Consider the following 22,767-nt stretch of genomic DNA (forward strand, 5'->3'; position numbering starts at 1 on the left):
ATGGTCACCCAGGGGGCATGGATCTGACTTACTGCGACTTGCTGATATTATTTATTTAGAAGAGTCAAATGTCACAGCAAAATATTTCTGCTAAAATGTGTATTTACTGAATTTTCCTTTCAGAGCTCAGCAAGGTGACAGCTGGAGAGGGGTGTCTGTGCATGTGTGGAAAAAAAAGAGGGGGAAGAAGTGGGGTGTTACTAAACACAAGATCACAGTACTCGAAACATCCTACTGAGATCAGAAGAATTGTGAAGCATACCGAGGTGGTACTCTAGCTATTCATTAACTGCCTGTATCAGCCGGCCCAGAGATTAGAGCTTAATGCAATGGTGAAGTAAGTGTCCATATCACAGTAGCCATGGAGGAATAGCGAGATGTAATGAAACTGAATAGCTAGCCATTGAAAGTTGAAAAATATATTGATTTTTCAGTGCTTGATCACCCAGGAGGCTTTATCAGGTATGAATACTTGGGAACCATCTGCTAACTCTGTAATGGTATTTTAGGATTTGTGACAGACACCAGCAAAAATAAAACTGCGTGTTAGAAAATAACACAAAGTGAAGCCTGCTTCTCTGTCATACATTCCACTGCTCCACATCTGGTTTTCTCATTCCTGTCTTTTAATTGTTTTCAAATTAGCTATAACTAATGTGTGAATACAAATTAAAATTAGTACACGGATTCAATTTTTCCCCACCTTTCATACCAAAGATAGCTCAGACATTTATAGCTGCATTTATCTCTACATCAGATTGCATTACTTATGTGGTAAAGATTTCTCTCCTCCCAAAAGGAAGTCAGCAGGACCCCGGTTATTGTATTTAGCTATTGAACCTCGTTGTCAACATTTCTTAACATTCATTTGTGTAAGTCGAAGAACAAAACCAAACAGGAACAGGCTTGGAGGCACAATATCTACATATTGTCTGATGTAAATAACACTCCTAGACATGATTGGCATTCTCCAAACAACAATCATTGTTATTGAAATGTGCCTCTATTCCCCTTGTTTTAATACTGAGAATGATTATGAAATCTCTTTGGGTACGATAAATCAGCTGAAAGATGTAATAACATGTTTCAGCTGTTGGAATGGATGTTTGATTACAGCTCTGAGGGTTTTTTCCTCATCTTGTTTCTAGTTTAATTCTTAAACCATTCTGTGATTTAAAAAAAAAATATATTCCACACATCAACAGCAAATACGCATTCTTGTTTACAGAATGTGGGTAGCTGAGCAGGAATCAAGTTGCATTTTAACAATGTAGGGAAAATATTTTTCTATTACAGTTTTGGTCAAAATAGTAAGTTAAACTGTCGTTTGAAATTATATTCAGTAAACACTTAGCTTCAGCACCTAGGTGAAAATAGAAAAGATAAAAAATGGGGGGGGGGGGGGGAGAGAAAAGGAGACTTTGGTCAGATCATGTTTGATTTCCAGACACACACAAAAAATCCGCCTCTCCTCCCCCACCTCCCTCCACAATTCCGCAAGCGTCTCTTCAAGTAAGTGGTAGTAGAATTAATTTGCCCCAAAATGGTCAAGTGTAAATGGAGGAAAATTGTTTCCCCCTGATTTTACACTGTAGCGGCAACACACAAAAGATGAAGGAAGTCAAACCGCACCACACAGCGGCAGCGAGAGTGAGACAGCTGGACAGAGGCTTTTGAAGGATCTGAGAATCTGTGTACTGCAAAGGCAGCACAGCTTCTCCAGCTCACTCTCCCAGAAAAGATTCTGGCAAATAATGCCTTTCCCTTAAGTGTATTTTGTGAAGGAGAAAAAGTGAAGAAAAAATAACTACGGGAAACAAAAAGATTAGTACGTGGGTGGTTTCTTTCTCCAATCAACTTTCCTTCCCATCCCAAGGGGCTGCCCCTGCACTGATGAGCACACTATGGCGGCTGAGAGCACATTCCTTGATGTTCTCCCAAAGTTTGTAAGGCCAAAGAGGCAACTACATTCAAGGCTGGTGGTGGGAAAATTCAGAGAAATTTGGGGCTTCCTGAGGTCTTTAGAACTGCTCAGTGATGTGTTGCCAACATTTCAACAAGAGGCTCCTAAGAGAATTCCCCCTTTGGCCTGTGATAAACCCAGTGCCCCAACAGTGCATTTGTTTGCCAAGAGGAGGGGCGAGGGATGAGAAAACCATTCAAGCATTTTCCTCTTTAAATGAAAACACTTTCTCATCATCGTAATCAAGAAAAGAGGCTATCCTACTGGGAGAGCAACCCTACACCACCCATTTGGGTAGAACTGCACTTACTCTATCTCCCTGCAAGAAAGCCAATATGCATTTGTATTGGAGAAATCATATTCTGGATACCAAGACGTCCACCCAGAAAGGAGTATGCAACATCCCCACTGTCTCTCCCAGGGGTCCAGAAACTCTCATGGTAACCTAGAAAACAGTCAGGGGTAGCTATTAAGGGCAACTCTAAGGTAACACTCACATGAGCAGAGCTCCCCAGGGCCTGATCCACAGCGTGCTACAATCGGACGCATGCTGACAACCCAGCTGCCACCTACGCGGTGACAGAGGGAGGTTTCCTATTCCCCTTTCCTCCTTCATTTACTGTGTAGCCTGTCTCTACTCTTGAAATAGGTGGACTTTTAAATTAGGACACAGAACTTGCTCTTCCCTAGAGCCACAATGAAGAAAATATTTCTAACGTTCAATGGAATTACAGAATACCTTTAAAAAGGTATTCATCGGTTAATTCACTCCCCTCTTTTTGACCTTTATTCAAGGGGAAAACTGCCAACTGCACAAAATCCTGCCAACTCCAGGAAGCTTAATTGTGCAGATTACGGTCTGTTTGTAACACAGATTATTAAAAGCACACTTGGACCCTTCACGTCCCCGCATTTGATTCAGTAATAGGTTCTGCATTAGATAAAGGAGATTTGTTTTGATCCCCTCCTCACAGATGCAGAGTGCCCTACACCTTTTGTATTCCAGATTCCATCATCCGTGACCTCTTTGCATAAGTGACGGAGCCACAATAGGCTGCTCCGTACTGTAACTCCCAGCTTCCCACTTTTGGGGTTGGAAGAAAGGCAGGAGGAGATTCACTTCATGGTTTATACGGTATTCTTAAAAAAATGAAAAATACACTTCTCATTCTATAAAAAGCACACTTCTCTGAGAGAGTCTCGGACTGCGTGGCACAAAAGCCAAGCACGGCCATTTTTGAAAGCATAGCACATCATATTTTTAAAAAAGAAAAATGTGAAAATTGCCTATCGAATTTCAGAGAATGAGGTGAAACACAGAGTCAGAATAGAAAACTTATCCTAGAAATAAATGAAGTGAAATAACTTCCTTACGTTCAAATTTTTTTCTTTCTTTCTCTTTTCCAGGGTACAAATTTAATGAGAAAGTAATCTCCCCCCCCCTCAAAATTTTTTTAAAAGTTAAAGCGTTGACATTTGCAACCTGTTTACAAAACCACAGAGATCACCTTTAATTTCTAGCTCTCATTAGGCAACTACAAATCAATCCTCTCTGTCCCAGAACTAAGGCATGATCCACAGACAGCCATCGTCAATGCAAGCTCTGGGTGGGAAATTCCAGGCTTTTACTTTGCATCTTCATTCTTCAGTTTCCTGCGCCTCAACATTATCGTAATTAAAAATCAAGGAGTTTTTCTCCAAACACCATCCGATATGTACTTTGTGAACCTATTGCATATACTTCACTGCCCTTATAAAAGAAGGGAAGGTGAGCAGAGAGACCAGAGCTGTAGCCATTTATGTCAGCCAAGGATTCAGGACTGGCTGTTAAAGAAGAGAGGGGGAGTCACACCAAGCACAGCTCACATTCCCCACAGTGACCCTGCCATGGCTTCTCTCATGTTTACTGCCTTATAAAGAATGTAGGAGGTGGCAACAGCTTTCCTTGTGTTAATGTGCTTTTGGTTGCTTGATAAAAATATTTTCCTTCCGTAATTGCTGCACAACAGTGCAGAATACACTTTTAATTTGAACACACACTTGTAGCTGTATGCCAATTCCTTGCTACCATACTGTTGATGAGCAGTTGTATGTGGAACAAATTAAAGAAAGCCACAAACTAATTTCCTAAATGTGTTTTTTTCTCCAATGGTAAGGAAGTGATGAGAGAAAACATCTATCTGCAGCTCAATGAACTGAAAATTCAGAAAGAAAACTCCTACAGTCTTCAGAAGTACCCGAGAGTGACACAAAAGTACAAGTCTCTTCAAATTTTATGATGAAACTAAATGGAGTCAGCAAATCGAGAGGATGACAAGGACAGAGGAAGACCAAGACACACCTGAACTACTGTGATAAATGAAATCAACAACTTCTCATCTTTAACAAAATAGCGCTGGTCCTGTGACACGTACCATAAGCTGTCATACTACTTTTATTATACTTCAGCAAAAATCGTGCGTAACTGGCAGCTCCCTACATGTCCAGTTCTTGGTATCAGAGGCTACCTGTCACGTTCAGTGCAGCTGTGCTTCACTTAGTGAAAAATCAAGAGGGTAGCAGGAGTGATTAATTTTCTTACTGCATTGTACTTGAATCCCTTTCTGCTATGAGACACAAACTAACTCATATTGGGCATGCATTTAAGGAAATTAACTCCTACAAATTTTATTTTCAGCCACAAAGAATGCTACAGTCATCTGAAAGCCCACAAAACTCTGCTGCTATAGCACCAGGATTGCCAACATTTATAAATTAGCTCCAGTGGAAGAAGCTCACTGCCGTACAGATGGGTGGAAGAATTCTGTAAAGTTATCTCATTTCTGGAGCTCTGTGAAGCAGCTTGATAGGATCGTTTTAACACTTAGGTTTTACTGCATACCTGTAAATGTAGCTTTGGTGTTGTAAAGTAGGTTTACCGAATGCTCTTAGTATCTGGGTAATTTTACAACAGTGGAGCTGTGTAACCACATACCCTCGGTGTTAAATGCAGATGCAGTTTTGCAGAGGAATTCTCACCTTACTTCATTGTTTTCAATTTCAGTAGAACGTCATCTTTGCTCCTTTTGGTCAGCAGGTATCACTAGAGCAGTCTGCTTTGCCCATCATGCTACTAATAGCTTCCTTATGGGATTTGCTTGCTTTTAGCCACCCCTGATGATCTGCAGAACATTTAAGGGAGGTCTGTGCCTAGTGGTGCAGGACACAGAGTACTGGTTTCTCCTCACTTCTGGATGACAAGTTACTTCTAAACACAGAAGCAATGGCTTCAGCTGTTTTAGTGTCTCAGTAAGCTTTGCTGTCTCAGAGTTCTCACACCACTGTAATATGAAAAAAGGGGCTACTATGAATATAAATGAAGAGGGCAGGATGGGTAATTCCCATGAAAGCAAGGATGGGGTAATATTGTCTTTCACATTAAGATCCAGGAGATCTTGCTGTTAAACCATCTCTGGACATCAACAGTATGCAGACAAAGCTGTTTGGTGCTTGTCCTCTCTTAGCGCTGTGTTTAGCCCATTGGTAAACCAATTGGATTTAGGCCTCTAAATGAATGTAACACATCACCCCTGACCAGAACCTGAAGGAGAAAGGAATGCCCTCAAAGGGAAGAAGTACCCACCACCCCTGCCACCGTTATGGAAACTCCTTCTGGTGAGGCAAGAAAACTATCTTATTTGAAAGCACTATGTTTCAAACGGGCACCATCTAAAGATCTCAGAACTTTTAGGCAATGATTTATTTGTGCATTTGTGGAGTGTGGAGCCTCACGAAGGTCCTGAAGCTCCAAACTTTGCTACATGTACACTCCTCTGAACTCACACTGGTGATGTGATTACTGGCACAATGAGCTACGACAGTGATGGTGAAAAAGATCATAATCTTTACACTATGAAATCAAAGTCAAGAATTTTAAGATAAAGTACCTGGAATTCAAAATCACCATCTACAATAGATTATTTTTCCAAGTTTTCTTGTAAGGTATCAGCATTTGGTAAGATACTTCAAACAGCATATTTCAAACTGGAAGGAGTGAATGTTAATCCCTGCCGACAGCAGAACAGTAATTTTCACTGCATAAGTGATACACCAGTAGCAAAAAGGGTTCCTAGAAGACAGACTTTCAATGTGCCTCCATATTTCACATGTAAATAAACGTTTTTTCTTTAAAATGTTCAATATTGCTAATTTTGATTTGTTGTGAAAATTCTGGGTTAGTTGCCAGTTCTTGAAAGCAATCCAGAATTACTCCTTGTTTTTAAACAAGAATTTTAAGGATTCAGATATAAGAAAAAGTATTTCTTATGCAAAACTAGATGATCATATGACTCCTACTCAGTCTAATAAAAACAGAAGACTATCAAATGTTGAAAAACACATAAAAGTATTAGTTTTCTCTTTCCTTATTCCCTCTGAAATCATTTGGGTCCCAACTCAACAAAACAGGTTCCACATCCTTTCCTTTATTTATAAGGCTGTGTTTTCCATATTGCTATGCAAAGTAGACATAAAATGCTACAAATTCGAATGGTAATATTTTATAAACACTTTGTAATGGTATAAATAATGAGAACTCAAACAGAAACAGTATTTCTCTCCTTCAGAAATTTTTTGAGGTTCTATATTTTTCCAGCCCCAAATTTGGATAAAAAGCACTTTCAAAATCTTGAAAGTGTTCATAACCAAAAATTAGAAGACTACTTGGTTTGATCATTTTGATCAAATATATTGTTTCAATGACCTTGGGACATTTCACTTCCACTTGACCACTTGATTTTAAATGTTTTCTAATTTGTTTCTGAACCTAAAATCAGAAGATTTTGCGCCAAAATATGTAAACGTATGCCTGACATTTTCAAGAGCTTGAAACCATTTAAGTAGAATAATTTGTCAAAAATTATTCTACCCCACAAAAAACCCAGCTTGGACAAACCACAAGAGCTGGGAAAGCACGCCAGGTCATCTATAACAACAGGAGATCACGAAGGGCAATTAAGACTCAGGTTAGATTCCATGAAGAAATTTGGAAATAAACATCCGTGTTTTCAGTTTTGGGTCCCTCACTACAAGAAAGACACTGGGGTGCTGGAGCATGTCCCAAGAAGAGCAACAAAGCTGGTGAAGAACAAGTCCTGTGAGGAGCAGCTGAGGGAACTGGGGTTGTTTAGCCTGGAGAAAAGGAGGCTGAGGGGAGACCTTATCGCTCTCTACAACTACCTGAAAGGAGGTTGTAGCGAGGTGGGGGTCGGTCTCTTCTATCAAGTAACAAGTGATAGGGCAAGAGGAAATGGCCTCAAGTTGCACCAGGGGAGGTTTAGATTGGATATGAGGAAAAATTTCTTCACTGAAAGGGTTATCAAGCACTGGAACAGGCTGCCTAGGGAAGTGGTTGAGTCACCATCCCTGGAGGTATTTAAAAGACGTGTAGACGTGGTGTTTAGGGACATGGTTTAGCGGTGGACTTGGCAGTGTGAGGTTAACGGTTGGAATCTATGATCTTAAGGGTCTTTTCCAACCTAAATGATTCTATGATTCTATCCATTTGATGAACCATGGGAAAAACTGCCAGGGCCACATCTCAACCCAGCCCGCTTTGTCAAATGGCACGCAGACTTCCAGCTTTGTGCACTCTTGCTGTTGCCTGCTGCTGTCTAGTTATAGCTGTGCTAGCCTGGCCCTTCCTGGGCACCTCCGCCGGGGGACTGGGAGCTCTCTGCCTTCTCTTCTTGTTTTTGTCCCAGCAAAGCTGCACCGCAGAACTACAACCACAACTCCTGACTACTGGCACAAGAAGTCCTGAGAAGCTGTCTGGGAGCTGCTCATGCATAGGAGGACTTCGTGCAGCACTACACTCTCTCCAGCACTCCCACAGGAAGGATATCTGCAGGGGCCTGGGAGAGACGGAGCTCCCTGAATGTACAGCAGGCTGCTGAGAAAGTGCCCTCAAACCTGCCTTTCAGAGACCCTCAAGGCCTGCCGCACTGGTGCTGGGCGACAGATAGACACTCCGGGTGCTTATCCCTACTGGCAAGTCCCTATACTAGGTAGAAAGGACCAAGAAGTAAACATATATTTCCAATAATTCTCCAGTTGTACAAGAACACTATGTAAATCCATTTAGGGAGGCGAGGAAGCCATGCTACAGCAACACCACAATCAGCTGGTAGACAGTCATGTAATAACCATGAAGAAAATCAATGCAGTACAATGCAGCTTCATCTTCCCCCAAATTAAAATTAATCCATTCTGGTGATGGTCATGTTTAAATTCTGTTTGCAGCTAAGACATAGCATCAAAACATTAACAATTTCTAAAAACTACAGGATATGGAAGCTATGCTAAATTCCAATGCTTAGCGCTTTTCTGATTATTGGCATCCCCATCATCATGATCTTTAAGTGAACTACTAACAGAAATGGCCTTCTACCGAATAAAACAAACAGGCAGTATTCTGCATAAATTTGAACTGTGAGACTAAGTAATGAGCCTCTTGCCATACAGGTCAGCTATGTTAAATTTATTACGAGACCTCAAAGTTTTTGCAGAAGCAGAAAAAAGTTATGTAAGAATTAACTCCCTAAGGCAAACAGCCTGTGTAAAACTTGGAGCAGGGTGTACAATAAATGTACGCACACACTTGAACATACTGTGTGATTAGGTTTTCTTCTTACACTCAACGGGAGATATTCAGAGAAAAAAAAAGATATTCAGTGGTATTTTCTACCACTTTTGACCAGTTTTAGTTGCATGTTCTCTATTGTAATTCAGAAAGAGAAACAAATTTATGTTGGCCCATGAACTCTCACATTGGTATTTCTCCCCCTCTTCTTCCCCTTTTCTCCTATATTAAAATTACATCCAGACTTTCTCATAAAATGCATTTCCTACTTGTATGGAGAAAGTCCATCTCCCCCAAGTATTTACGTTATGTAATCCGTGAACAAAGATTTAATTATCTGGAGGTTTTCAAGAAAATCCATTACATGGCCCAAAAGTACATTAAAAAATTAGATTTGAAATTTTTCAGCATCTACCTCTTCTTTCACATTTCTGTTTTAATTTCTGGCTGGATGTCTGTTGTAAACCTGTTAAAAATACTTGCCTACTACCTTCTAAGAAACTGGCTTTCTGATTAATAAAGAGCAAGGTGTTTTGCTAGTCTTGTCCATTACAACTGATGTTTTCCTTACTTATGCGTATCATTTCCTATATCTATGATTCAAATGGTTTTGCCCTATGAGACTAATGCAGTTTTAGCCCCAGCATCTTCTAACAAAGACGGCTGCTGTTTCCTACTGTGTCTAAATAAAAGGGACTTCATTTAGATCAAAATGTAGAATATATTGTTGTCTCTTGCAGTATAATTAAAAAAACCCTATTTGTTTAACTAGAAAATTTTTCAAGATGAGGGACGTGTATTCTAGAAGCACTGGAAGATGGGGTTTGTTACATGCATGCCCAGCACCCCTACTTCTTATCCTGGTAGGCATGGCTCTGCAGTTAGTCACCATGGAGGTACAATTTCAGCTCAGTCGGGAGAAGTCAGAGCTGCGGTACTGGGTGCGATCTTCCTTTGATGGCCCAGACAAGGATCATTTCCCTTCCTGGTCATGGCTATACCTCATTCAATAAGGGCAAGTGCTTATGAAAAAGATCTTGTTTCTAAAGATGACAGCACCTAACCTAACAACAGAGAGAAAATCTAGAGATACAAAAAGTCACTGTCCCCCCACTGCAGAGGCCATGGTGGGACAAAAGAACAACCTCTTAACCTACCCCATCTACAGGTACCCAATGTACTTCTCATTTCGATTAGTCAAGTCCACACACAACTGAGGAAGTTGGAGTGTTATTGCTATAATTATTTTATTCCTTTTCTTTCCATTTTCTTGTCTTCCTCACCCCTGGGTTCTTTAAAGAAAGACTCCCAGGAGCTTCCATTCAAGTAGAGTGAAAACAGTGTCAGTGGGGGCTAACTTCTGCAGCACAGGTTGTTGTCGCTGATGACCTATTCAACAGCAGCAGCACCAGCCTGGCTTTGTCTTCTTCTCCACTAAACAAACTGATGGCAGACTCAGTCCTGCTGCAGAAATATTGAGAATTAAAGAAAGTACAAAGGGAGCAGGCAGCAGGGTTGAAACATTTAGTGGAAACAGGGGAGCTGGTCAATAAAAGAGGATGGAGGCTGGATCAAAAGGGGCTGACTTACAATGAGACATGGGCTAAAAAGGGGTGTGCACTATGCCACAGGTCAAAAATGACAAAACATTGTGCTCCTGAAGCTGTCACCTTCTGCACAGTAGGGAGGGATCCGGGAGCAAGAAGAAATGCAAAGCTAGCAACTCAATATATAGGCAATGTACAAAGGGAAAAAAAAAACCGTAAAGGGTGAAATTCTGTGGTGCTTGCAACAAGCTGAGACCACCGATCTCAACGAACCAAACAAAAGAATGTTTAGAGAAGGTATTGGAAAGAAAGAGAAACAAAGTGTGATAAGGAAGAGTGAGATTTTGGTTAAGGCATTCATCTGGGACTTGGGAGAGCTGGGTCCATTTCAAGACTCTGCCATATATTTCCTGTGGGACCAGAAGTGAGGCATTTAATCTCTCTGCAATTCAGTCCTCATCAGTGAATAAATACTCAGGGAGAGGATATGACATGTACTTAGTGTGTGGGGTCCCCTGAGCTCAGCCATACTTCACTCATGTAAAAGAAAAAAAGTTTGTTGAAACAGGTATATGTGGAAAATTCCAGATTTTGAATTTCTCTATTTTGCAGGCATTTAAATGGATCATGTTTATTCTTAAATAATTTTTCAAAGCATTAAACTTCCAATCACACCTTTCTATCTTTTTCTACCTTTGAGGAACTGAATACAAATATCCCACTGGTGTCCAGTGAATACAGATATCTGAATGCTAGCCAGAGATTTTTCCCTTCTCCCTTTTTCTGTGTTTCCTATTTACTTTTTGCTCTTGTGTCATGTTCCAAAACCCCTTCTCTTCTGAAGAGGTTAGAGGAGATGAGGAGGAGTGAAATCATAACACCTGTAACTTTCCAAAACTGGGGGAAAAAATAAGCTAAAATATTAACGATATTGGAGAAAAGTAATTTCCTCACTTTAAAGGGGTTTGGCACATTTTCAGTGGAAAGGGAGATTTTTTTCTTCCTTTCTTCTTTCATGTAATTTCATTTAATTTAAATGTATTTCCCTCCTTAACTTTTTGCAGAAAGGAAGAAGCCCAGAAGAGTAAAACAGCTAGAGAAAATAGAATTTCTCCGGATATTAAAAGACCCACACACATTTCAATAACACTTTTTTTCCTTGAAAATTTGAAATAAAACCCTGGCCCCCACGTACATCATGAGAAAATGCATCTGATTAAACTCTGTTCTATGCGACCATCCTTGATAATAACAACACGGGCTTCTGGATCTTGCAAATGGATTCCTACACCCATCTTTGAGGTGCCTGCAGCCAGAGGGGAACACATCTTGTCTACTTTGAGGTAATAATCTGCTTTCCTCTGTCAAGGCAGAAAATAAGAAAGGCAGGTTCTTACGCCCAGGCATGTAGCACCGTTACATGTCCTGGACAGTATGGAAGATCTGCCTGTATCCGTCAAACTTGTGCATAGATGGCATGAAGATCACTGCCCCGCGGATGAGCTGCTATTTGTCAGACAGTGCTGCCTAAGCGTGCCTAGAAAATGCCTGACCTGCCTAATCATCAGCTGTTCTTAACTATGGTAGTTCCACAGAAATCAATTCCCAGAGCTGTCCTCAGAGTTTAAATGCTGGCCACCTGGCTGATAGTCTCGCAAGTAATAAAATAATTCAAACAGGTCAAGTTACCAACTCAGAAACAGTGAGGGGTTTTTTTGCTTCCTGCCATGGGGAGGAAAATTTCCAGTCTCTGTTCAGAATTGGCCATCATTATTAAGTGCACACATGGATGGGCTTTTTGGCCGTGATATAAATGACTTAAAGCTGTGATTCAAATAGGTCTATAAAGTGCTTCTATGATGTTCCTCTCCCTTCTTTTTTTCCTTTTTTTGAAACTGTCTCTGCTCCACTGTTTCTTGTAGAGATAAGCCCTTGAAAATCACCCTTCTTAAGGTGTAAACTTGGTGACTGTACATTATAGTTAAACATTTGATTTGTTATAGGCTAGAAAAATAGAGAACTTGAAATCTCTTCATGGCGTATTAAAGGTCACACAATTATAATAAAATCTTGCTCCAGCAGCTCCAGTCACAGACAAAATCAGTCTCAAATTTCCAGTGAACAATGAAGTCCCCACAGAGTTTCAGCTTTGCCAGGAAATCAGGGTATCTCAGGCTGTGTTGATTTTAAGGATGTCCTGAATGCCCATCGTAAAAAACGTTTTACTCAACACAGTCACAGCTCTTGTGGGGTCCTCTGATTGAAAATACGCTTTTTATTTCACAGCCATTTGGGGCATCGCATTTTTCTGGTTTCAGAAACTTAAAAAAGCAGCCAGCTCTACTCTGTTCGGGTGAGACGCTAACAGCTTGAATGTCATTTCGTAGTATTCCACACATCAAAATAAAATAATAGTAATACAGAACAAAAATCTACATGCTTACAATACAAACTAATCTTCCGGCTTCCCATCAAGCGAAACATATTGACAACTGACAATAGGCAATTAATAGATTAATGAGCATAGCTCTTATCTGTCTACATTATGAGTTTATCTGGTTGTAACAGGATGAACACAACACGGGCCTGTGCTCACAGGAGTGCTGTCCCAATAGAAATGAGATCATTGCAGCAAGATATGAATGCAGGATTTTGATTACCAGGTATCACTCAATGGAACAGAACCACACCCCCCCCCACCCCACCCCCCCCGCCGCACACTTTATTCTATACATTTTTTTAATTATTCAAGGGCAAAGAACAGAATATAATTTACTAGAGAGAGAATTAGAGGAAAAGGTTTTACGAAAGCAGGAGAGATTAGGTTTTGATCCAGGGTTAAGAAGACCGCCTCTGGCACACAGAATCTGTTGAGATAGGTGATGGAACTTTAAAAAAAACCCTTTCCACCTGAAACCGAGTCTAAACACAGTAATGTCTGCAGTGCTAAATAACGAATTAACTTTAAAAATCCTTTGATAACCCAAACAAAAAAAATCAGACATACAAACTAGTTTTTCAGTGGGTCTAACTCCAAAAAATGGGGCTGTTGTTTCTGACAGTGGTAAGCTCGTTCACACCATGGATAAATCTGATCCGCAGAAGTACAGAGGTGCACTAGGGGATGCTGTGCTTAGCTCGAAACCTGCAGAAAGGCAGTCTTTCCAAATGACCAAGGAAGGAAGGCGAACAAGGTATGAATCTGGGGAGCCAGAGTACCATTATCTCAATTGTATCCTGACATTTCTCCCCAGGTCCCTGGTGGTACGCTTGCCAGTAACGTATCTCCCCAGCTCTGTGCCTACACGTTCCCTATTTCCACCACGGGAGGAAGCCAGCTTTGCTTTTCTTGTGCCCAGAGCCAAGTTCTGCCCGCTTTTGCTTGCATGCATAATCTAAGTTGTCTCGACGGGGCTATTTGTACGTGTAAAGTGAATTTGCCCTTGATAGCATTATAAAGTTTCAAAATAAATATTGTGATGTTTTGTGGGTTGGCAAACACAATCTGCAATTTGCTGTGTGGAAATTGTTGTTCTGCTCCAGAATTATGCAGGCTTTCATAATGACTAACGACATGAGACAAATGCAGCATGACAGTTGCATGTTGATCATTCTATACAATTTTGCTCATAGGCTATTTATTGGGTTTATTTCAGAACCCAGTGCAGCTAGAAGAAAAACACCACGGAGTGAACTTTGGTTCAGGCTTGATGTTATGCCATTGTAACACGCTACACAATAAGAACCGAGGAATTTATTCTGATTTGGACTGAGCCTCTGTATGAAAACGGAGCCATAATCCCAATGATGACAGTCTCCTGGGAACGTTGCTGTGGTCGTCCCATGCACTGCTGTCCCAGCGACTCACTACTAGCCCACGCAGAGCAACATGTGCCTCTGCCTCCCCACATCAGGGCACAGCATCAGAGGTGCTGGGGGAGCAGTGCACGGGGCGCGCTCTGGCCCCTGGTAGTTAATTCCAGCAGTGGAGCATGGGAATAGCTGCAGACAGGAGCATTTAAACCACAGAAGCAAAAATTGCCAGAGGACATCTCAAAGCTTCGTAACCCTCTTTACACCTGGCCCTCTGCTGTTTTAAACAACTGTTGTCTTGAAACAGTGGGAAGGGCCTCAAAGGCTGCTTCTGCATGTGTCTGTTTGGATGACAAAAGGAGCTATACAAGCCCAGAGAAATACGGTATTATTATATCCTGCATTGAAAAGGGAATTCAGTTTGTGTCTCATTTTTAAGAGCTAATATTCTTTTATCTGATTAAATGGTAAACAGCATTGCTAAATCAAGTTTCGATGGCATATGTATTTGCAAACAAAACTTTATATTCAACCTTTTCTAAGATGATCCAACAAATCTGTGTTGATATCCTCTGTGGTCACATTCCTTAAGAGCCTGGAAAACAGAACAGCCTCCCATGCACTGCTTTAAACCATGTACATGCACTTCTACATTTTCTAATTGAATGGGACCTTCTAGGCATGCAGTGAAAGCAGCTTTGGAAAATCAGTGTAGGGAGGGACATAATGTTTTCCAAATGCTGATTTTATTCTGTTCTTGGGTATTCTATTCCACAGGAAACCAAACTAAAACTTCCCCACTGAGAACTGCAGTGTGTTGCTCAAGCACATCCTTCAGCAAGGCACTCTGCCTGGGGGATGATGTGTTCATGGATGCCTCCCAGACCACCCTGCTACACTAAGCTGAAGCTCCTGGGCCCCCCGAGGGGAAAGGTACAGACAGCATGGCACAAAGACTGTGAGATGTTACAGTTCTCTTAAATACATTCCTTCCTTGGGCACTGCCAGCCATCGTTTTAGCTGGATGCCTCAGGACTGGTCTGGTATAGTGGCCTTGTCACCTTGCTCCGTCACTCCTCTTCCCAGGATTTGAGACACTGATATGCAGGAAGACACCACAAAACCACCTGTACTATCTCCTGGCAAAACCAAGCCATGAGTGTTTAATGTAGCTTGATACATTTGCTCCTTATCTCCATGGTAAAAGTGGGAGAGAAGTCCCAGGCGTTCAGCCCCAGCATTTCTGAGAAACCTCTTCAGTTTTATGGATCGATCTGGGATCTATCTTTTGCAGTTTCTGGGGAGAACTGCTGACAGAACTACCAAGAAACATCCCCTGCCTGTTTTACTGGGAGATGCATCCCAGATTAGAGTATAGGAAACAAATTTGAGTAAAGCAGTTGTAACTCACTTGTTTCTTTGATACTATGAAATGCAGCATACTGAAGAGATCACTGATGAACTTTGGTGCTTATGGAGAATAACTGCAGCACTGAGGAGGGCAGCCCTTTGGTCACAGAAAATGACTTCAGTTCTTCAAGGAGGTGATGCCCACTTGTTAAATTTTTCATATGGAGAAGTAAAAAAAAGTCCTCCTGAGCCTGTGTTTTAATGTGTGGACCAAAATGACGTCGATAGAGAATGAGGGGAAGAAAACCAATGATCGAGAGCTGACATTGCTGGAGTGAAACTGCTAATAAACAGCTTCTGTTGACATAAAATGGTGCTGCTCCATCGAGGTCAGGGGAAGCAGCAATGTTTTATCTTAGCTAAGGATATCTGGACACAACTGTTTCCCATTCTTATATTATAACGAATACTTTAACATACTTAAACATTTTCCTGTGAAGGAGTTAATGAAGCCATGCTTACATCTGCGGACACATTTACAGCCCTTTATTTAGGATATAGGGAAAAATAAGGTCCTTTAAGAAATCAGCTACATGAAGCAACAGGAGCCATTATCCAAAACAGAGAGATAGCAAGGCATTTTAAGCAGCAGTGGAACCAAATCGTTACCTTCAAAACCGGTATTGCCATGCTGAAACAGGCAGGACAGGATTTCAGGCATGCTTAAGCATGAGCTGGGGTGGGGGGAAACAAACCCCCAAATAAGAGACAGGAGCAGACAAGGATGTTGGCTCAGGGATGCTTTAGACCTGATAGCAAATACATTAAGTATTGTAGACTCTTCCCTATGCTCAGGAAATGCAATGGGACCTTGTACATTCTTTGCAAATAAACAGGATTGCACCACAGGTAGAACCAAATTTGCTATTAATTCCTCCGTTCACTATTGATCTCTGCTGCTCCACTCCAGTCTGGAAAACCAACTAGCAATTCGGCTCAAAAGGAAAGCACAATGCAAAAGAATCAAAAGCCAGTTGAAGGGAGCTACACGCACATTGTCCTCTCTCACCATCAAAGCACGGCTCTGTTCTCCCAACCTCTTTGGCCCTCTGTTTTGGTCTGTAAAATGGAAATAACATTGCAGAAGACAGTGAGAGTCACAGACCATGAGCCCACTCAGTGAACTCTGGAAGAAGGAGCTCCACTTCTGGCCTTCAGCATTTTTACGTCTGCAGTACCTCCCATATGGCAAGTGCTACCTACATGGCGAGTATCAGTTTTAGTTCTATGCACAGAAGCTATTTTGTCTTAAAATATTTGTGCAAAAACACCGGTTTCAGGTGCGTGACTGACAAACCTCAATTAAAATAGAGGAAGTTTTAATACAAACATAAAGCTCTTTACAAATCTTAGACTTCATGACATGATATCAGCTGTGAATGTAAAACAGCATATAGATGTGTTTTGTTGCAACAGCAACAATTTAAAGATCAAATACCTTTTCCTATCAGATCCCCCATACTGATTTCTGAGAATCCAATGAAATACAAAGGATGTTTGCAAAGTAGAATGTTTGTATATGCTTCATTAATTAGTTTGGCAAGGCCTTCAATACCAAAGTTGCATGTATTTTTACATAGGCTTGGGCAATCTGGCTCAGATTTTTCATTATTCATGTTTCTGCATTAATTGTGCTCTGTCTCATTTCACACACACACACACAAAAACATTTAACTGAGCTTGGAATTTGTCATTCTGCTGAGATTTCTAAAAATATCCTTCCAGAAAAACTTCCATTGAACTTGACTGGGGTGGGAGAGGTGGTGCATGCTTTTCTTTCTCTTGGAGATCCATCAAAGTCCTACAGTAATGCTGTCCTTGTAATCTTAGCATCACATTTCACACTTGGCTTGTGATGAGCTGAATTTTCAGTAGAACTGACTGTGAATTTTCAGATGAAACAACTTCTCATTGGGATACACCAGCTTGTTCAAACAGAATGTTTTAGGCTTTGACAACCTCCCAGCTCAATGCAAACAGGGATGCCTTATAAAACTGCTTGTGGGGCTCCTAAATCAAGTCTTTGGCAAGGAGGTGATGGACTTCCTAGGTTGCCTGTGACACCTCAGGAACTGCTTTATCCCATTTTGAACAGAAGCAGGAATAAGAAATACTCATTTTTCTGAGACCAATGTTTCTGATTTTCCTTTCCATCTCCAGTTCTATTGTTTGCATCTCACCCCCCACCCAAACATCCCAACAAAGGTCTTCCAGCAACACAGAAATGTTAAATACCACCTTCTCTGGCCTGGTTACTCAGAGGAGGAAGAGGGCTACACGGAGGCAAGGAACAGCACTGAGAGAAGTGTTGCAGCAGCATACTCTAGAGTCTTCACACAGAGGTACCTAGCTGCTCAAGTAGTGGACTGGCTTGATAGCTTTTTCCATGTAGGTCCAGCCCAGCTTTCACTTTGGGTTTTATCGCAGGAAAAACTATTCAATGCCAGTCACTTGTGGTTGGCAGTGCTTAGCATTACCTAACAGTTCACAAGAGTACTCTACAACACCCAAAAGAAACAGACGGGAAAACCCATATAAATAACTATAATGCGCTAAACTCCAAAAGCAAAGGCCACATCCTCACGCAGAGCCTGTCCTGCCTCTCCACAAATGACCTCATGACGTGCTGACGAATCTTCCTACACTTCAGAGAAATAAAGAGGAACAAGGACTATTTTGGAAAGGAAGTGCAAAAGGTAAGAGGGTTGGGGAACTGTCTTCCTTATTTTTACATATTTAGAATCATAGAATCGTTTAGGTTGGAAAAGACCTTTCAGGTCACTGAGTCCAACGGTCAACCCAACACCACCATGCTCACTAAACCATGTCCTGAAGTGCCTTGTCTACACGTTTTTTGAATACCTCCAGGGATGGTGACACCACCACTTCCCTGGGCAGCCTGTTCCAATACCTGACAACCCCTTCAGTAAAGAAATTTTTCCTCATATCCAATCTAAACCTCCCCTGGTGCAACTTGAGGACATTTCCTCTTGCCCTATCACTTGTTACTTGATAGAAGAGACCAGCAACAACCTCACTACAACCTCCTTTCAGGTAGTTGTAGAGAGCGATAAGGTCTCCCCTCAGCCTCCTTTTCTCCAGACTAAACCACCCCAGTTCCCTCAGCCGCTCCTCATAAGACTTGTGCTCTAGACCCTTCACCAGCTTCGTTGCCCTTCTGTGGACATGCTCCAGCACCTCAATGTCTTTCCTGTAGTGAGGGGCCCAAAACTGAACACAGGACTCAAGGTGCGGCCTCACCAGTGCCGAGTACAGGGGAACAATCACCTCCCTGCTCCTGCTGGCCACACTGTTTCTGATACAGAAATTTTCACCTTCTCACAAACATAAGTATACATTCATGTACCTTTGTGTGACATTTCACTCCCTAGTAAATATCAAATACTCATGAAGAGTTTCTGAAATTAGGAGGAAGTTGCTCATGGTTTATCTGCTCCCTCTAAGAACACCACATCATTTCAGTCAAGACAGAGGCAGGGTCTGGACAATATTGTAAAACATAACATGGTCTACCTCATCAAATGCGTTGCTCCTACTGAAAACCAAGTACTCATTGGCCTCAATGCTGCCGACCGTGCACTGTGTGCAGCCATTGAATAAAGCTCCCAGCATTTTACTGAGCTTGGACAATCACACTGGAAAATGTACCAGGATCAATGCGGGAGACGAGGATAAAGACCAAACAGCTCTGGAGATGTCCTAGAGAAGACTAGTAAACAACAGGCCTCCATAGAGAAAGGTGATAGAAAAATCAAATCGCGCTGAAATTTATTGAAGCTTAAAGCCGCTTACGAAAATGGCTCAAGGTGAACGATTAATTTCAAACCAGGCCAAATTGAGGAAAAGAACCTTGATGCACACACCAATTTTGTTCCTCAAAGTCAAGAATTGCCTAATCAATAGTAGTGCTAAAAGGAGATGGGCGCTCTCAGGGGTACCATTACAAAGAATTGCACTGGGTTTTAGCCACCTGGCTCCCAATTGCTTTAATAGATGTCACACGGCTAAAGCCTGGTCTAAAGCTTTAAAACCTTACCCCTCGATCTTCCCAAGCATCCACTGCTGTCAGGTGGCAAATGCAAAACAGCAGGAGGGACTGAGAGATTTACTCCTGTATTGACCAGTACTAGAACATGCCCAGGAATTTGCACTGCCGTTGCAAGTGTCAGTTACTGGGTGAAGAAAGGCAAAGCAGGAGAGGGTAATACGGGTGAGTGAGAGAAAGTGAAAGAAACTGCTCTTAACCCTTCCTCTGTTGATGTGTTGATACCAGTCTGCATGAGGTACTCATACTGTTGGGCTAATCCAATCAGCCCTCCTCTTCCATTAGCTAAAAATAAACTAGGACTTTCTAGCTAATGCTCTGACTGCTCTCCCCATTCCAAATTGTGCTCAAAATTTTCATGGAAAACCTTCAAGGGGTTTAAAGTTCTAAATCAAATAAAGAAGCAGACAAAAGGAGAAAAATCCAATCAGAGCAGAAAGGCTTGACTTATACAGGAACTGATTTTCTTTCCATTCTCACCGGCCCCAAACTCCACAGGAGCAGTAGCTGGAAAGACAGAAGGAAGCAGACAAAATGGGAGAGGAAGGAAGAGTTTCTGTCACGCTCATCTTGTACATAATTTTACACAAGGAGAGGTGGCATCCTGTCAACAAGACCTGGGCTTGACTTGGCTCCTGGGCCTGCTAGTGGTCAGCTACGGGATGGTGAGCACTTTGCTCCCTTTCTCAGGCAGCTTCTACAGCTCCAGAGCCCTCCAGGGACGGGACTGCCCTGGCGTGCCTAGAGGAGAGCAACGGGAGTTGGCCTTCATAGCAGCCTCCTTGTGAGAGGTCACCTTGTGGTGGGGCTCTCATAGAACATATGACTGCCAAGTAATAGCAACCACTTTTTAAAAGGAAGTGGGGAAAGAGCCAAAGCAAAACTATGCTGTAAGAAACTGAGAGTGTTGAGATTTCTATTGAAATAAAGGACAGAAGTCTGATAAGAAGATGGTACTTGCAGGTCTGATCCAGATCACATTAACTTGATAAGCTTTGAATCCAACTATGAGTGTAGGCCCAGCTCACGAGCCACAGAGTATTTTTGAGTGCTACTGTTACGCTGGCTTTTGCAGTATCCCTCTTCATAGACATTAGAGCCAAACCACATCAGTTCCCCTTAGTTGAGCTGGATTGGCACTTTGGAAATCCTAGTGCGCAGGAAAGGTTTAAATCCTCACATTTGAGGAGTAAGAGCAACACAGAGCTCAGCTACTGACTAAAAATGGCTCAAGAAAAACGAAGCTAGAGGAATTGGCAGAAAAAGGAGAAACAATGAGCAATAAAATAGAGAGGAAAATGAAATAGAAAAAAGGTACAGCAGGGAGGGGAGAATAGGAGAGAGTACACGTGTCATGGTTTAACCCCAGTTGGCAACTAAGCCCCACACAGCCGTTCGCTCACTCCCACCCTGGTGGGATGGGGGACAGAATGGGAAGCGTAAAAGTGAGAAAACTCGTGGGTTGAAATAAAGACAGTTTAATAGGTAAAGCAAAAGCTGCACACGCAAGCAGAGCAAAACAAGGAATTCATTCACCACTTCGCATTGGCAGGCTGGTGTTCAGCCATCTCCAGGCAAGCACGGCTCCATCACGCATAACGGTGACTTGGGAAGACAAAACGCCATCACTCCGAACATCCCGCCGCTTCCTCTTTCTTCCCCCAGCTTTACATGCTGAGCATGATGTCCTACAGTACGGGATATACCTTTGGCCAGTTTGGGTCAGCTGCCCTGGCTGTGTCCCCTCCCAACTTCTTGTGCCCCTCCAGCCTTCTTGCTGGCTGGGCACGAGAAGCTGAAAGATCCTTGACTTAGTCTAAACACAACTTAGCAACGACTGAAAACATCAGTGTGTTATCAACATTATTCTCATACTAAACCCAAAACATAATGCTATACCAGCTACTAGAAGGAAAATTAACTCTATCCCAGCTGAAATCAGGACAATGGGAAACAGTGGGGGGAAATTAAATTAATCAAAAATAAGGAAAAGAATTAAGGAAACGGAAACAATGAGAAACAGAGGAGGGCATTAGAACTCACAAAGGAAAAACAAAGAAGAGGCAAGAGGTATATTGGAGGCAACAGAAGGAAATAGTGAGGCAACGAGAGAGAGAAAGAAAAGGGAGGGGGAAAGGTGTGAGGAGCTGAAAATGGTAAGACATAGGAGAGAAAATGGGAGAGAGAGGAAAAGGGAGGTAAAGAGAAGGAATTGTACAGGGAAAGGACCAGAAAGAGGAGAACAATCCTAGGGAGCCTGCTGTGGTGGGTCACAGAGGAGTTCACAAGCCCATGCACTCCAACTATTTCTTTTTGATTCTGTGTCATTGTCAGGCTTCAGACTGCAGCTGCAAATTGTTTGTCTGGCAGTTCTGGTAGGTTTGATTCAATAACTCCTATAAGAGGGCAGGCAGGATATCAATGCTGCTTTATTGCCTTTTTCTCTGCCTACAATAGCAATCCTCCAGTTATACAGTATTATAAAGTGCCATCACTGGGGGTTGTATCTCAGCATAGTTATATCTCATCTTCCTAGACTATAATAAGCTGGCAAAGGTAAAAGTCTGAAACTACGTGAGCTTCATGAAATGATTAACATTGAGGCCTAAAGATTGGCATCAGGGACAGGCACTGAGCAAACAACAGACCCTTGCTTCCCAAGTACCACAGTGAGGGGTAGCTACATCCTTCAGGATCAGCTCCACCAAAACGTACTTGGTAATCTGTGTCAAGTCTCACTCCAGCCACTAGTGCACAAAGCATTAACACTCCAGAAAGCTGCAACCACTGCTGGGGAACGGATAAAATAACCCATGCAGTCCTGTCAGTTGGGTAACTTTTCATGCCTCTCTCCAAATCCTTTGGAAGCAAGCTCCTTAAAAATAATCATGCAGCGACATTTAACATAAGATCGGACTGACTGACGTGGACTTACCATTTTTCCTCCTGGAAGTTGGTTCCTTCAGACTGCGGGGGTGTCCCTCACCAGGCTGACATAGAGAAATTTCCCCAGCCTTGAGTGTGCATGATCTGTCAATAAAAAGAGGCTTTCAGTTACACAATGCTGTCAAATAGAACCTTTTACAAACACTAAATTCAAGTTAAAAATCTCACAGCAAAACAGGAAAATCACCACAAAGAAAACTGCCTGTGAGGCATTTTATTGGTGTGTCTTTTAAAAAAGAAAAATTCCTGGCACATTGTTCTGGTTAAAGCCACACAAATCAGAACAGAACTTCTCATTCAGGCCCAGTCATTGCAAATATTAGGAGTAGCTGAATAGAGAGACCCATTTTGTCCGCTTAAACTTTGTCTCGCATATATACACATATATATAAAAATCCCTGTT

At 41.9% G+C, this 22,767-nt stretch overlaps 1 long non-coding RNA gene across 1 annotated transcript in view; it reads right to left on the reverse strand.

The window, feature by feature from the left end:
* LOC128152829 (uncharacterized) overlaps positions 1-22,767 on the reverse strand; it is a 162,320-nt gene that overhangs the window by 32,430 nt on the left and 107,123 nt on the right. The window contains exon 2 of the long non-coding RNA XR_008238769.1: positions 22,354-22,448. This is a non-coding gene — a long non-coding RNA (uncharacterized LOC128152829). The remainder of the gene's footprint in view (positions 1-22,353; positions 22,449-22,767) is intronic.

Source organism: Harpia harpyja, chromosome 16, assembly GCF_026419915.1.
Source record: "Harpia harpyja isolate bHarHar1 chromosome 16, bHarHar1 primary haplotype, whole genome shotgun sequence".
NCBI lineage: Eukaryota > Metazoa > Chordata > Aves > Accipitriformes > Accipitridae > Harpia > Harpia harpyja.